At 45.4% G+C, this 17,081-nt stretch overlaps 1 pseudogene; it reads right to left on the bottom strand.

Moving 5' to 3' along the window:
- Positions 1 to 222: 222 nt before the first annotated feature.
- The window catches only part of LOC138923023 (heparan sulfate glucosamine 3-O-sulfotransferase 4-like), a 144,807-nt pseudogene continuing 127,948 nt past the window's right edge, over positions 223 to 17,081 (bottom strand).

Raw genomic sequence — 17,081 nt, 5'->3', positions numbered from 1 at the left:
ATGGCCACTTTTGTGCTAAACAGCAGAAATCATTAAAAGTATTTACTACCTACCCTGCACAGAAGATGTCTCCCAGCCTCGGGTTAAAGGATATAGCTTAGAGCAGATAGAGAAGAGAAGGCAGGGAAGCCAGCGTGAAGGGCAGAGGGAGAAGCTTCAGCCATGTTTCTCCAACCTGAGTCACGTACAAATCCCCCTCCGAAACTGCTCCAGGAGCTCTAGTGTCACTTGAATTACTTTTATTCAAACATAAATTAAATATTTACAAACAGACATCCTGGTAAAACTTCCTTATTCTTTTAGCTCTTACACAACTCTAAAACCAAAACAAACTTAAAAATCAAGTACAAACAAAATTACAAGACCAGTCAATTTCACGTTAACGTCCTTAATTTAAGGTGAGGGACGATGTCTTTCGGCTGCAACCAGATGTCTGCGTCGAGGTCCCAGGCCAGCCCCAGATTCATCTGAGTGTGAGTGCAGGTGTCTGCTACCACGTCTGGGTGATGACAACGATCTCACAACCTTCTCTGGGTGCAAGCACTCCAGACACCTTCATTCACGTAGAATGGCATTGGCAACATTTCTGTAAAGGGTCAGATGATAAACATTTTAGGCTTTGCAGGCCCCTGCTACAACCACTCAATTCCGCCATCCTAGCTCAAAAGCCCTCACAGACAGGCCATAAACGGCCAGACGCGGGTGTGCTCCACTCAAACTTTACTGACAGAACAAGCAGTGGCCAGAATTAGCTCAGAGGCTCTGGGTCAACCTTTGTTCCAGGGCAAAGTGGAAAACTGGTGGGATTTCTGTTCAGCTGTGGACACACCCTCGACAGGACAGGAGACCGCTATGGAAGGAGTCACTGCCACAGCCGCCCATCAGATGTATTCACAACGACAGGCTACAGGCTCGACTGGGGCCACAAGCCTGGACAGCAGACAGCGTCACAGCACTATCACCTCTTCACTTCACATCTGTATTCAAACCAGCTCACAGCAAGAATGACTATCTTGCCACTTCCCTTGGCCCAGAATGGGGTTTCCACCCACCGGCCCTCAACCTCAGGAGGCTCAGAGATGCCTGCAGGTCCTCACCACTTGGTTCCTGTTGGGACATCCAGAAGGGCCGGGTAATTATGGACTTTGCACATTAGCCACCAGAGTCCAATGCATACTGACAGAGTCTGAGCGCCATGCCGTTATAGTTCTGAATCTCAAAACGCAGTAAGAAAGGAAACTTGGCAACAGTCTTTTTAATTTGGTACCTTTTTACCCACACTGCGGGGCATTTGGGATCAGAGTTCTGATTCTCTTTATGAAGCTCTTCTATATACAGAATCACAGCCTACCTTTAACTTGGAGCCTGACACTCGAGACAATTTTGTTATTACTATTACGCTTCAATTTTAGACAAAAAACACATTTTGAAAGAAAAAAGTGCCAAGAAATACTTTAACTTGGATAAGAAACAGTCTCATTTATTAGAGTCTTTCTTGTAGGGAAGAAAACTTCCCCACACACGTCCCCTCACCTGGCTACTCTTCTCTTCCCAAGACAGTCAATTCAGGGAAAAAAGAGGAGTAAAATCTGACTCTGGGGGCCAGCCTAGTGGCGAAGTGGTTAAGTTTGTGCACTCTCCTTCAGCAGCCTGGGGTTCACAGGTTCAGATCCCAGGAATGGACCTCCACATTGCTCACCAAGCCATACTGTGGCAGTGTCCCACATACAAAAAATGGAGGAAGACTGCCACAGATGTTAGCCCAGCGACAGTTTTCCTCAAGCAAAAAAGAGGAAGACTGGCAACAGACGTTAGCTCAGAGCTAGTCGTCCTCACAAACAAAAAAGAAAGAAAGAAAAGAAAAGGAAAAACCTGATTCTGGTGTGTGTGTATAAACTTGTCATCCTGGTGAACGGATGGATGGGTGGCTATGTACCAACCAGACGAGGAGGCTGAGTCCTCCAGTGAGGCTTCGGGTGTGTTCTCCTGGGTGTTCCTGGACAAACTGCACTCCATTGCTCACGACCATCCTTACACGGGCCAGGCTCTATGCCAGGCACTGGTCAACTAGAATGGAAGACAAGAGGGGCCTTGCCCTCAAGGAGATGGCACTGGAGTGGGCACCACCAGAGTCTTAGTTTTAGTTACGTGCTTACTGTGTGCCAAGCACCATGCCAAGCGCTATACACACAATTTCTCTGGGAATACTAATGACACTCCCATTGAACAGACATGATCATCTTGTCTTTACAGATAAGGAAACTGAGACTCACAGAGGTTAAATGACCTGATGAAGGACAGACAGCCAGTCAGCGGCAGAAGCAGGTTTCGACCCTGTGTGGCCTAATCTCGGAGCTTCTGTACTTCCTCCTGCAGAAGCTGGACACCTAAACAGACAATTCCACGACATCCATTATCCTACAACAGGGAGAGCCGAAGCAGGGGCTCTGGGGGCAGGGGACTTGTGAGGGTGGTGGGCTATTTAGAGTACTCTAGAACAAACTGATTAGGACACACGACTCATGAGTGGGACCTGAGCAAAGCCCAGCTTCTGAACCCAGTGGAGCACTTTGCTAAACAGCCCACTTTAGAGCACTCGGGACTGTCTTGGAGGGAAATAAAACCACCAACCAGGCTTTCCTCCCAGAGATCCCCGTGGCTAACTGCCTCACCTCTTTCAAAACTGCTTTCAAACATCATCTTCACAAGGAGCTACTCAACCACCTTACTGAAGCTGCACCCTGCCCCCTCACCATCGCTCTGATCTCTTTCCCTGCCCTCCTATTTCTCTGTTGCACTGTTTTCACCTTCCAACCTATGGTACTATCTATGTAACTTACTTACTCACTACGTTTACTGCTTATTCTTATTGTTTACTACTTGAATCCTTTCTTTAGAACATAACGTCAACGACAGGAGGAACTGGTGTCTGTTTTGTTCACCACCAGATCCCAAGTCCCTAGAAGAGTGCCGTGTATACAGCAGGTGCCAATAATATTTGTTAAATTAATAAACGAGTGAAGGAGTGTTGAAAAACAGACTGCGGATGTAAGACTGGGCTGAATGAGTTTGGCAGCCCTTCCCAGCCCTGGCGTTCGGCTCCCACATACAGGAAAAGCATCCTTCCATTTGGGATTCAGGGACACTGGAAGCAAGTTCTCACCCGTCTAGATACATGACTGAGGTCTCACCGGGATTGTGTTTCGAATGTGGATGAGACCTTCATGTTCAATAAACTCTCATCCTTGGTCTCCCGTGCTTGTCTTCATTCTAGTCTTGTGCTCTCGTGACATGGGCAGTTAAAGAAGAGAATTTAGGGGTTGCCCTGTGGCCGAGTGGTTAAGTTCACGTGCTCTGCTTGGCAGCCCAGGGCTTCACCGGTTCAGATCCTGGGTGCGAACATAGCCCTGCTCATCAAGCCATGCTGAGGTGGCGTCCCACATGCCACAACAAGGACTCACAACTAAAACATACAACTACGTACTGGGGGGCTTTGGGGAGAAGAAGGAAATAAGTAAATAAATAAAAGAAGAAGAAGAGAATTTAGTGCACACAGCAAAATCCCCCACATCTCAATGGCAGGCAGAACAAACTCTGTGATTTGAGTATTTTTGTGAAAATTCATAGGAGTGTCTTTGTGTCTGAATTCATATAATCTTAAAATTTACAAGAATCCAGTTTCCTTTTTATAAGGTTTCTATAACACATGTGTCAAGTGTCTAGTTTTGAAAGGACTTCATAATTATTTCACTTACAACTTCCTCTGGGTTAATTATGGGAGTCTAAGAGTTGGACGAGGGGACAAGAGTAATACAGTTCTTGACATGCCATCTGAATGCAGGCTGAATGCGGTCTGTAACAAAGCCTTCCGGTTTTCCTTTTACTTATTATGTTGTCTTGTCCCCTTATCAGGGTGAGGAACACTCCACTTCTTTACAGGTTCAAACTGAATTCCAAATTCTGTCTGGAGCACATTTGGGTTTCTACCAGGTCCACTTTCTATTTCAATCCGAGGGGTGGGAGAGATGGAGGGTACCAAAATTTATTCCTGTGTGCTCAAATGTGATCAAACCTCGAGCTCTCACTTGATAGTTAACGTCAAAGACCAACTTTAGCGTCGTCTCTTTCTGTATTAATTCCTTTTTAATGCACATCTCTCTGGTTTCCAAAGCCAGAAAAATCTGCAGTTCATTCTAGATTATTCCCCCTGCCCTAACCCCTTCCCTGGCTATCATTTTGTCCTCAAGTTCTGTCAGTTTACATCTAAATATTTCTTGAATCCGTCCATTTCTCTCCATCCTCACTATGGCTGCCTCGATTATGGCTGCCACACTGCTCTGCTGCTAAGGTCCAAAATCATGAATGAGGCCTGTAAATAGGGTGACCAGTTCATCCAGGTTTGCTCGGGACTGTCCCAGTGTTAAATCTGAAAGTCTTACACGCCAGGACCCTCCCCCTAGTCCTGGCCAAACTGACACTGTTGGCACCCTCCCTGTAAGTCTTGGCAACTCTCTGCTTCCTCTGTGCACTGCAGCCCCACTCACCTTCTTCCAGTGACTTGGACTTTCTTACCTCAAGACCTTCACACGGGCTGGTTTTCTCCCTGGATTGCTTCTGCACTCACTCTTTGTCTGGTTAACTCATCCTCCTCTCCCAGATGCTGGCTGAAATGCCACATCTTCAGATAGCCTTTCACGACCCAGCACCCAGCCCCAAGTTAATTTCTGACCTTGCTCCAGCCTCTCGCTGTATTCTTTACTTTGCCTTCACATCTCTCAATTAGTGGGTTATATTTTGTCTGTGTAGTTACGTGTTTAAAGAAGCACTTTCTTCGTTAAAATTCAGCTCCTCAAAGGCAGACAACGTGTCTGTCTATACAGCTGATTGTCCCCAACACCTTGCCCAGGACCTGGGAAGTATCGAGCCGTCTATAAATACACTTTCAATACATTTACTTTGTATGTGTTTTCCTTTTCCCCTGATTAAACTTACAAGACCTCTTTCTATCCTCCCTCCATCCCTTCTTCTTGCCTTTCTGGTCTCTTGCTGTCTCTCCTTTCTTGCTCTTTCTTTCTTTTCAAGAAACAACTCTTGGAATTAAGTGTTAATGCTACTGTTTTCATGATTTCTTGAACCAATATTTTCTGCTTTTATCAGTATTATTTCCTTCATCTAATTTTCTTAGGTATATTCTTTATTTTAGTTTTTGAGCTCTCAGGCCCATTTGCCAGCTCTCTCTTCCTCCCACCTGCTTTAGCTAGACTGAGCCTGCACTTTTCCTCAAGAGACAGAGCTGTGTCACTTCGTCACTCTTTTGGCACCCGTTGTTTTCTCTGTGGGATAGACCCTTCGTTTACTAATCTAACAGATATTTAATGGCTACCTCCCCACCTTGTCTACTGAACTAATAATTCTTTAAGATCCAGCTCAGCTGTTTCTTGACTGTAACGCTTTCCTGCCTCCACCCCCACTGAGTTCATCCGCTGCTCTGTGCCGCACTCGTACCTGGAGTGGACATCCGTTATAGTACTTACGTTGCGTTGTAACACTTTATTCATACTCCATCTTCCCCACTGAGCTCTGAGCTCCAGGATGACAGTGTCCGACCTCTGTGTCTATTTTGGAGGAGGCTGAGATTCTGGAGGAAAGGGACACACATAATTAGCATGGCTCTCTCTACAGCTTCATCCTCCTAAGAACTAAACAGACCTTCTAAAAAAAATACATAGAATAAGTCAACAGGAAAATAAGCAAGGAGATGAAGAGACAGAAAAAAATACTGAGTCAGGGACCATGTACATTTTCAACTTGATTAGATAATACCAAGGGAAATTTCTTTATTGGAGGAAAGAAGAAAAACAAGAGAGGGGCAAATACAAAAATGAATTTGATGTAGATGAGAGAGATTTTGAGAAAACTCACACTGATGGACTTGGTCCCCACAAAACATGATTTTGCCGAGTTTGGCAGTGGGGATGGCATACGGACCTTGATCAGAGTGGAACAGGTTTGGAGTACTTTAAGAATATGTTGTGGTCAACCAGTGAAGGATTGAGGACATCAGAACCATCAAAGGGCCAACTAGATAAAGAGCAAATAACTCTTGTGATTTTATTCGGTGTGGCCTCACATTCTAGATATTGAAGGGGGTCATGAGTGGCATGGCTGAGGATGGGAAGGCAGGGGTCATGGAAGTGCACAGAGGTAAGGGCATCAGGGATGCTCACGAGAACCAGCAAAGTGGCTAACCTTGGGCTGAAACAAGCAAGGCCAGAGAGGTGTGAGCACGGAGATCCTGAGCTGACAGACAGCAGGCTCCAGGGGAAGACAGAGCTGAAGAGGTAGAAGGAGAAGTCACTGTGATCAGTCGTGGGGATTTCAGAATTCACACTAGGTTTAGGGTAGGTCCAGTCCACATCAGGGTTTCATCCTCTCGCTGGCCAATAACATGCTTTCATGCCATTTGATGGAAATGAAATACAAACTATGAGAGAGTAAAAGAAGAAAACTGGCTAAAGAGTTTTTCAGTCCCTGCAGTGTCTATCAAATCCAATGCCAAGTACTATTCAGGTCTTATAACCTCCCTTGTTCCTGTGTTCTGGCTCCAGTCAGGACACCCCTGGGCCCAGAGCTCCTGAGGTTCATCTGGTGATGGGTCAGGTGTCAGAGCGACTGTCCTAGCTTTCACGGGAGCCTTTGTTCAGGGGCAGCAGGGAGAGAGGGGCCCCTCCTCTTTAATGGTGCTATCAGAACATAGGCTTCTTTGATCTTGTCTGGAATACTGATGGATAAAACTCTCTATGCATTTTATAGGAATATAAAAGACAAACAAGAATGATTTTTAAACACACGAAGCTTTAAGCTACAGATTTGCAGACACATTTTCCCCTTCCTTATTGCCTATCTCTAGTCTTTCTGGGAGGAAACACACATCTTGGTGTTGCTTTCTTTCAAACAAGAGAAAGGAGTCAAAACAGTTAATCTCACACGCTTCCCGTGATAGGGAAAAAGCAGCACACGCTGCTGTAGGAGGAGACCTTGGGAGCAGAGCCAAAGTAGAGGATTTTCCCAATGGGTCCCCATAATGATGCTCTTGGAGGAGGAGAGACTCAGAGTCACCCAAAGGTCCAAGGCGAGGCCAGGCCCATGAAGGATTCAAGTGGATGGAAGTGATGGTCACATCCCGTGAGGAGCCCAAGGAATCATAGCCAGAAGATAAGGGGTGGAGGTGGCCCTGAGGTTAATGACAGGAGAAGACATAAGAAGGACAAACGTACAGGGGCCTACGGTCAAGGTTGGAAACTTCAGCAACTAAGATGGTGGTGTCATAAACAGAAAAGAAAGATGCAGAGAGAAAAGCAAACCTGCACTGGGAATAAGGAATCGGCGGAACTAGTCTGCCTGAGACTATCAGGACACGGCTTCTTCAACTGCGGGTGCGAGAAGCTGGGAAAATCAGAGAGGGGATCACAACCCTGATCACCTTCAAATTCCAATTTAACAGACACCCAAGCTCCATCTTCCTCCTAAGACAGCACATCAGTGCCTCTGTATCCTTAACTGTGCATCTGGAAAATCAGATTCTAAAGCAGCCATTGTGGTGGCTGACATGGAGGGCCTATGGTAATCACGCGACAGCTGTGAGAGCTTTGGTCTTGCAGACCCTCAAACACCTGCCATTTCTTCCCCCCACCTCTGCCCTTCTGTTAGCAACATTCACAGTTGGAAAGATTTAAATCCCTTCATGTGAGTTACTGCACACATGCCAAGTAGATGCTCAATGGTCACCTCGTTCACTCACCATCTGCCAACTTTGTAGGATGTGTGAGTTGAGTTCATGCCTCAAGAAAACGTCACAATTGTTAAATCTCAAGAGTCACCTCCAGATAATCTAAATTTTAAGTATTGAATGTGTAAGTGACACAGGACTGGTGTTTAAAAACATTTGCATAGGAACTCAATTCGAAACCATCCTGTGGGGCTCAGGCCATTGAGTCAATGTCTCCAGAGGCTCTGGCTCTTCAAACATGAATTCCTCCTGTTTCATTAGTTTGTGCTATTGCTGTGGCTCCCAAGGGGTTACCTTTGGGACAAGAGACTTAACCATGAAATTGAGCTTTCAACTGTGTAGGAAATAAACTCAGAAACACCCATCCTTAACCAAATTTGTTTCACTTCAGGGAAAGAACAGATATGGGGTTCTTAAAAATTAACGAGCGGCATTGATATTGAATTTTAGATTAAATGATTTTTACTAAAGCCTCTAAAAGATACCCCTTTTTAGCAGGTCAAAGAGCTCTGCTTCAGAAATGACAGCACAGCCTCCCGGTGAACTGCTTGTGTGCAGTGTCTCTTTTTCTTCTTCCCCTTCCACCTCCTAGAGAAGCTCTTCAGGAGCCTCAGACGGGGGGCTGCTGTGTGGCCAGTTCCAGGGGGACTATTCACATCCGAGTCCATTCACATGACACTCCATCACTGTTAGAGGCGCAGGGGTCAGAGAGAAAACTTGTCCTCGCTGTGTAAATACACAGACAAACCTCTTAAAGAAAGCTTTCTCAGTGTCTTCGGTCAGGCTTCCCAGAAGCAGGGCCTGAGACAGTGACTCTGGTGAAAAGGATTCATTGGAGGAGGGCTCTCTGGAGGGGGTGCAGTGTGAGGGAAGCAGCAGACAGGAGAAGAAAACTAAGCAAAGGGGCTGTCTCAGCTGGAGACTAACTTCTCCCTCGTATCCCAGAAGGCTCTGGTCCACCTTGAGGCCAGGCTTCCGGCTTTTTGTGCCCCAGTCAATCATTGGCCACTGACTGTCCCCTGCGGCCAGGAGTAACCTCCCAGGCAAGGCAGCTCCATTTGAGCAATGAATACTCACAGCAACTGAGGAAAGAGTGTGCCACCAGTGAAGGGGACCCGGGCAGGGCACCAGCAGCATCCACTAGACTTGGGGAAGGAAGGGAAGATCAGAAAAGCAGAGACGGCCTCTCCGAGCAAGCGGCATATAAGCTGAGTCCAGAAGGATAAGTAAGAGACTTGGAGGAAAAGCACGGAGAATGGTGAAGGGAACAGCACTCGCAATGGCCCTGGGGTAGAAAAGAGAATATGGACCTCGTTTCCTCTTCATTCAACGTGCTCTGGCCTCTGATTCTGGGCTGGAGGGAAGTGTGTAGTGGTATTCCTGTAAGGCAAATGCAGGGCAGGCAAAGAATTTTGTACTTTGGGCTTCTGCAAAGGACCCAACAGATTTGTGGAAGAAAACATCATGAGTAAGCTCTGGGCCCTGAAGATTGCTAGTCTCACCTTTCACGTGCACTCATCTCTGTACAAAAGTATGTTTATCTGTTTTAGGGAGATAAGTGAAGATTCCTTGCCTGGAAACTTTACAAACGTCCAGGAAGGCCAAGCTCTTGGTCTGCAAGGGTGTAGCATCTCCTGTTCTCAAAAGGGTAACATGGACCATCCCTCCCAGGTATGACATCCTATGTGCCATCTAATGATTTGTGGCACCCAAAACTCAATGAAGATAGAACATAGACAGACAGATAGATGGAAGACCAGGATGTTCAAATACAGTTTTCTGGTATATGAATTCTGAGACATCAAAACCTCCCTAGGAAATGAAACACCTGAAGTGTCTAGTGAAGTGGAAGGCACTGGGAAGAACTGACCCTGTGTCCCCTCAGTGTCCCAGCAGGGGGTGTTTGGATGAGCATATTCAACTCAGCAGGAACCGAGCAAGGCAAGTGGCTGCAAAGGGGCAACTGGTAGGTGAGAAGGGCTTCCATTTTGTTTGCAGATAAAAGCTTCTCAGGACATATTTCTTGGATAGTGAATAAAGAGCCCATTGAGGGCTGGCCTCTCACCAACCACTGTAAAGACAAGCTGAAAAGAGAAGAAACAGAGAAAAAGATAGGATAACAAAGGGGGATGGGAGATTTATGGGCTTAGAGCTCCAAATTTAAACATGAGATATGAGAATTTCAACTAAAGATGGTGATTTGGGGACTAATATATACGAAGGTCCTTAAAAACGCCCCCAAAAACCATCTTGTATTTTAAAAAGAACGAATCCCTGGTAATGCTAGTAAACTAGAATGGCAGTCAGCTGGAGGACATCTTGAAGAAATCCGAGAAGACAGAAAGCAGATAGATCTGACTGATGAAAACAGATCACAGAAAGATGTAGACCAAAATGCTGGAGAAAAGAGGGACCCTTCCCACAGGGGTCCTTTGAGAGCTCCAAGCTCCTAGTCCACAAACATCAAGGACAGAGATGAGACAGGGTACAAGCATGAAGGTAACTGGTAAATGAATCACAGGCCAAGTCCTCCCCCAAGGTCTGTTTCCTGACTTCACATCTTTCCCCTCTCTCTCTCCTTTGCTCACCAACTCCAGCTTCATTGACCTTCTTTATGTCCTTTTAACACGTGAAGTATCCCCCCAGCTCACTGCCTGTGCACTTGCTGTTTCCTGTCTGGAACAATCTACCTCCAGACTTTCACATGGTTGGCTCTTCCTTGTCACTCAGGTCTTGGCTCAAACTTTAGCTGCTCAAAGCATTCTTCTCTGATCACAGTATCTAAATGAGATCCCAACCCCAGCCAGTCACATCACCCTGCTTGCTTTCCTTCAGAGCATGTGTGAATCTCTGAAGTTGTCTGACTCATTTATTTCTTTGTTTCTCGTCACCTGAGGACAGAGGCCTGATCTACTTTGTTTATCAGAGTATCTACAGTAGCTGGAACATCAATACAATGCGGTGTGTGTATCAGTGAGCTCTTGCTGGGTGATAAACTACCCCAAAACTTAGGGGTCTCAAACAACAACTGCTTATTTACTTCATGATTTGGATCAGCTAGGCAGTTCTTCTTATCTGCGTGAACTCAGCACATCTCTCCCAGGCTCTGTATCCCAGGCATCCATGCTCAGCTGTAAATTGGCTGCTGGTTGGATAATCTAGGGAAGTCTTTGTCACATGCTATGAGTCTGGCAGGCTGTTGGTCAGAGCAACAGAAGCAAATGGGCCACATGCCTCTTGTCATCCTCTTGGGCTTCTTCATAGGAGTGTTATTTTTTTTTTTTTGAGGAAGATTAGCCCTAACTGCTGCCAATCCTCCTCTTTTTGCTGAGGAAGACTGGCCCTGAGCTAACATCCGTGCCCAGCTTCCTCTACTTTATATGTGGGACGACTACCACAGCATGGCTTGCCAAGCAGTGCCATGTCCGCAACCGGGATCCAAATCGGCGAACCCCGGGCCACCAAAGCAGAATGTACACACTGAACTGCGGAGCCACCGGGCTGGCTCCCAGGACTGTTAGTTCTGATAGCTCAGAATTCATATGGAAAAAAATGTATTTTTAACTTTCCTGTCTTTTACTTATTTGGGGTTTCTTTTGAGCAAGATTAGCCCTATGCTAACATCAGCCACCAATCCTCCTTTTTTTGCTGAGGAAGACTGGCCCTGAGCTAACATCCATGCCCATCTTCCTCTACTTTATATATGGGATGCCTGCCATAGCATGGCTTGATAAGCAGTGCATAGGTCCACCCCCAGGATCCAAACTGGCAAACCCAGGCCACTGATGTGGAGTGCACGAACTTAACAGCTATGCCGCCAAGCTGGCCCCTTACCTATCTTCTTTATAAGGGCAGCAAGAGACAGCAAGTCCAGTGTGCAAGCGGTTTTCAAGTCTCTCCTTCAGGTCACTGTTCTAGAATCCCAATGATCAAACTAAGCCACAGGGCCAAGCCAGATTCAAGAAGATGGAGAAACAAATGCCACCTCTTGCTAGGAGGGGCTCCAAAGTCACATTGCAGAGGGGCATGGACACAGGATAGACAGAATTTTCAGCCATTTTGCCACTCTTATCATACTGCTCAATATATGTGTATATATATATGTGTGTGTATATATATATATACACACACACATATATATATACATATGATGAATATTTTTGATTTAAAAGACTGCATCTGGGAAGGCTGGGCTAGTTGGACCACATCTCTCTTCCCTGCCCTCCTCCCAAATATATACAGCAGACAGCAGAGGCTTTTGGCCCCCACATAAAAATCCTAGCTGTGCACGCTGAAGAAAGTGACCTGCTTACATGCAGATGCCTCCTCATTTGAGTGTAGAACCATGAATGGGAAGCAAAGCAGAGTCTGAGGAAACTCTGGAACATCCAGCAGGCACCTTAATGAAAAAGGAGAGGCAACACAGCTTTTCTCAAGAAGGAACACATCAAAATAATTCACTGCTCAAGTCAAGTCCTCCCTTTTTTGACTTGCTCTCCACAGCCGGCTGACCCCCACAACTCTGAACTGTCATTTTCCAGTTATGGCACCAGACCCACCAGTACAGGCTCATCCAGGGAGCAGTTTCTTGGCAGAGAGAGCTACACAAATCCAAATGGAACTCCCACCACTTAACAGCCTAGATCTTTATTCACAAACAAGAACTAACAGCCAAGGGTCAACAAATGTGAAGAAAAAAAAATCACATACGTGACTCACATTAAGATTAACAAGTAAAATAATTGTGTTTTTAGGAAATAAAGATCATTCAGGAAACAAAACAACGTTAAAAGAGTAAGAAATGACTCTAGTGAGATAGGAAAGATGGCACGTGCAAAAGTAAGAACAGACTGCTGCTGCAAAAAAGGAGTAATCAGAGGATGAAAATGAGTGCCTGGGAATTAAAAATATGTTTGACACTAAAACAATTCAGTGGACAGACTGACTAAGAGAATGGGGATGGTTAACAACATGTCAGTGATCTGGTGATAAAGTCAGTGGAATCTTGCAGACCAGAGCCAAAGGCAGAATGATGGCACGTAGGAGAGAAATGTGAAGCAGCATACATGTCTGCCCTTTCTTTTATCGGGGTTCTGGAGGCAGAGAACAGAGGTAATAAAAGGGAGGAAAAATTCAGTAGAAGATAATTTCTGTGAGACAAAGGCTACAGGGGTTTCTGAAGGCCCCCTCCTTTTTTTTAAGGAAGATTAGCCATGAGCTAACATCTGCTGCCAATCCTCCTCTTTTTGCTGAGGAAGGCTGGCCTTCAGCTAACATCCATGCCCATCTTCCTCTACTTTATATGTGTGACGCCTACCACAGCATGGCTTGCCATCAGTGCCATGTCCGCACACGGGATCCAAACGGGTGCACCCCAGGCCACTGAAGTGGAACATGTGCCCTTAACCACTGTGCCACCAGGTCGGCCCAGAAGCCCCTTTTATATGGGCACTAATCCCATTCCTCAGGGCTCTGCCCTCATGACCTAATCACCTCCCAAAGGCCCCACCTCCTAATACCATCCCATTGGGCCTTAGGATTTAACAAAGGAATTTTGGGGAGACACAACATTTAGGCCACAGCAACGGGGCCAAAGAAAATGGTGTCATGAATTTTGCTTTGGGCATCGGAAATACTAGAAAAAGGAGGTGTTATTTCTGTTCCACTGTGAAGGACAAATATCAATTCCCACTGAGAGGCAAGGCATTACAGGCAGAAGGAAGAGTATATCAGTAGAAGTAGAAAGGTCTGAAATTTCCTGACAGGTTTGGAGAAAGAGATCAGTAGTTTAGTGTGGCGAGAGTCTGAGATCTATGGCAGGAAGTGAATACACATGAATCTGAAATGATAGGATTGTGCCAGATTGTAAAGAGCTCACATGCTATTCTGAGAGGCTTTTCTACCTGACACTATACATAGTTGGGAACCCTTGGAGAATTTTATGCAGCAGAGTGACATATTCACAATCTACTTAGCTCAGAATCATGAATAGAAAGTGGGTACTTTCTGATGAGCCATTCCGCAGACTCACCTAGATGTAAAAACTCAAGAGTACACAGAGAATTTCAATAGCACTAGGAACCAGAAATATTTCACCATTACCTGCTAGAAAACCGGAAGAACTTCCATGAGTTAAACCTTTAAAGCTTACAAGTAGACTGGTGGAACCATTCATGGTAAAATATTTCAAGAAATCTCACAAGCATAGACTTTCTTTCATCAGAGCGAAGGAATTCAAATCTCCCTCAGTATGGAAACTATTTAGTAGAGGATTCAGAGTCTTTAACACCCTCATCCAGCATCAGTTGTGAGCTGAAACGTGCATGTGGAAGGAAAGGAGCTGTGGGGCGGCCATGGTGAAGTTGTAGCTTTTAGCCACGAATGCAGAAACAGCCCATCCAGGAATGAGTTTTAAATACTGTACAAAGACAATAAGGTAGTGGTATCTCAATATTTCTTCTTAGACATCAGGTTATTATTTTAAAGAATGAGTGACTTTTTAAACTAGAAAGTTTCATGACACTTGGCTATTTTAAACTAGATATCTGGCAGCCAGCCCCAGTGGCCTAGTGCTTAAAGTTTGGCACACTTTGCTTCAGTGGCCCAGGTTCGGTTCCCAGGTACGGACCTACACCACCCATCTGCCATGCTAATGGCAGCTCACATACACACCCACAAAAAACCAGTGACATCCGCCATCATGGTGGAGTGAGCTCTTCCCTTAGACTCTCTCCCCAAGACACAATGCAAAGGACATTCATAAACCAACAGAGAACATTCCCACAACACAACAGACGTCTGAGAGACCCAGGCAGCCATACATTTGAAGGTGGAGGTGCTGTACCCCCGGGATGAAGTGGAAGGAGGTAGGGGGATCTCCTCTTCCTCCTTGACGGTGATCTAGGGCACAGGACTGCATGTGGCTCTGTGAGGAGAGTGGGAAGGGGCAGCTCTCCGCAGGAACACCTTTACTCTTGGAGCTGCCTACAGCTGTGGGAAAGCCCCACACAGAGGAGGCCAAGGAATTGCAGGGGCATCTTTATCAAGCAAGCACCCCGGCGGGGGGGGGGGGAGACAGCAAGTGCAGAGCAGAATGCCCCCAGGATTCTGCATGCAAAACAAAGCACCTCTCCCTCCACTTGACACACCAGCTCAGCCAGAGGAAGGGACTCCTACCAGAGCACATGCACACACATTTCTAAAGCAGCAGCAGTGAGCGGGCAACGGCAGACGTGCCCAGTCAGCACAGATTCCAAAGGACAGGCACAGATGCCAGGGATCGCGGTGGGCTCAGAATACACAGCTCCTGCCCCTCCCACTGGTAGCAAGTAGAATCTGCGATCAGATACTTCCACTAAGGGGAAGCACAAATCCACCCCCTGAAATAGTACAAAAAGACACTTTAATACTCCAGACCAGAAGGAAAAGTGACAAGCACCCAGAAATCAATCTTGTCCTGAAGCCACAAAAATTTACAATATAAACGAAAGACCATTCAAAATAGCTATCATTAAAAAAATCAATGAGTTACAAGAAAACTTGGGAAAGCAGTTCAATGAAATCAGGAACAAAATTTAATGAACAGACAGAATTCTTCACAAAAGAGACTGAAACTATAAATAAAAACCCATCAGAAATGTTGGAGATGAAAGACACAATGAATGAGATAAAGAAAAATCTGGAGTCCTTGAATAACAGGGCTGATTTATGGAACACAGAAGCAGCAGCTTGGAGGACAGAAACATAGAAATGCTTCAGAAGAAGGAGGCGGAACTAAGATAAAAAAGAAATGAAAAAATTCTCCCAGAATCATCCGACTCAATTAGGAAATGCAACAGAAGGATTATAGGTATGCCAGAGGAAGAAGGGAGAGAAAGGAACAGAAAGCTTGTTCAAAGAAATAATAGCTGAGAACTTCTCAAACTTGGGGAAGAAACTGGATTTACAAGTAAAAGAAGCTAACTGAGGAGCTGGCCCCATGGCCGAGTGGTTAATTTCACACGCTCCGCTGCAGGTGGCCCAGTGTTTCGTTGGTTCGAATCCTGGGCGCGGACATGGCACTGCTCATCAAAACCACGATGAGGCGGTGTCCCACATGCCACAAGTAGAAGGACCCACAACTAAGAATATACAACTATGTACCAGGGGGCTGTGGGGAGAAAAAGGAAAAAAATAAAATCTTTTAAAAAAAAAAAAAAAGCAGCTAACCGAACTCCTAATTGTATCAATGTAAAAACACCTTCTCCAAGGCATACGTTAGTGAAACTGGCAAAAGTAAATGACAAAGAAAAAATATTAAGGGTAGCAAGGCAGGAGAAAATAACCTACAAAGGAACCCCTAGCAGGCTTTCACTGAATTTCCCAGCAGAAACCTTACAGGCTGGGAGAGAACAGAACAATATCCTCAAAATTCTGAAAAACAGAAACTTTCAGCCAAGAAGACTCTATCCATCGAAATTATCCTTCAGATATGATGGAGAAATAAAAACTTTCCCAGATAAACAAAAGCGGAGGGAGTTCATTGCCACAAGACTCCCTCATATCAGAAAGAAAAAGAAAGGGTTAAAAAAGCCTTGAGCAAAGAGATAAATAGGCAGACAAAATCAGAAAACTGCAGTTCTCTATCAGGACAGGATAGCAACCAATTATAATATTGAAGATAAAGGAAAGGAACACATCAAAAATAACCGTAATCTCATCATTTTAACCACAAACTAACATCAGAAAACGGAAGTTAGGACAAAAGTAACTTAGAAGGGAATGAAGAAAGGAATGGAACCTGCTTTAGACTAAGGAAAGAAGAGGCCATCAGGAAATGGACTATCTCATCTATGAGATTTTTCAGATAAACCTCATGGCAACCACTAAACAAACAATCAGAACAGAGACACAAAGGATACATACGGAGAAAATCATTATAGAGAACTACCAAACTAAACTGGCAGTCCGAAATACAAAGGACAAGAAACAAGGGAAATACAGAACGACCAGAAAACAAGTGATAAAATGGCAGCAGTAAGCCCTCATAGATCAATCATCACTCTAAATGTAAATGGATTGAATTCTCCAATCAAAAGAGAGAGAGTGTAGGCCCGGGCCAGTGGCTCAGCAGTTAAGTGCACATGTTCTGCTTTGGCGGTCCGGGGTGCGCCAGTTAGGATCCCAGGTGTGGACATGGCACAGCTTGGCAAGCCATGCTGTGGTAGGCGTCCCACATATAAAGTAGAGGAAGATGGACACGGATGTTGGCTCAGGGCCAGTCTTCCTCAGCAAAAAGAGGAGGATTGGCAGC

This window comes from Equus caballus, unplaced genomic scaffold (genome assembly GCF_041296265.1).
Source record: "Equus caballus isolate H_3958 breed thoroughbred unplaced genomic scaffold, TB-T2T haplotype2-0000440, whole genome shotgun sequence".
Taxonomy (NCBI): Eukaryota; Metazoa; Chordata; class Mammalia; order Perissodactyla; family Equidae; genus Equus; species Equus caballus.
The sequence above is the reverse complement of the archived record's forward strand: the minus strand, read 5'-3'. Positions and strand labels throughout refer to the sequence as shown.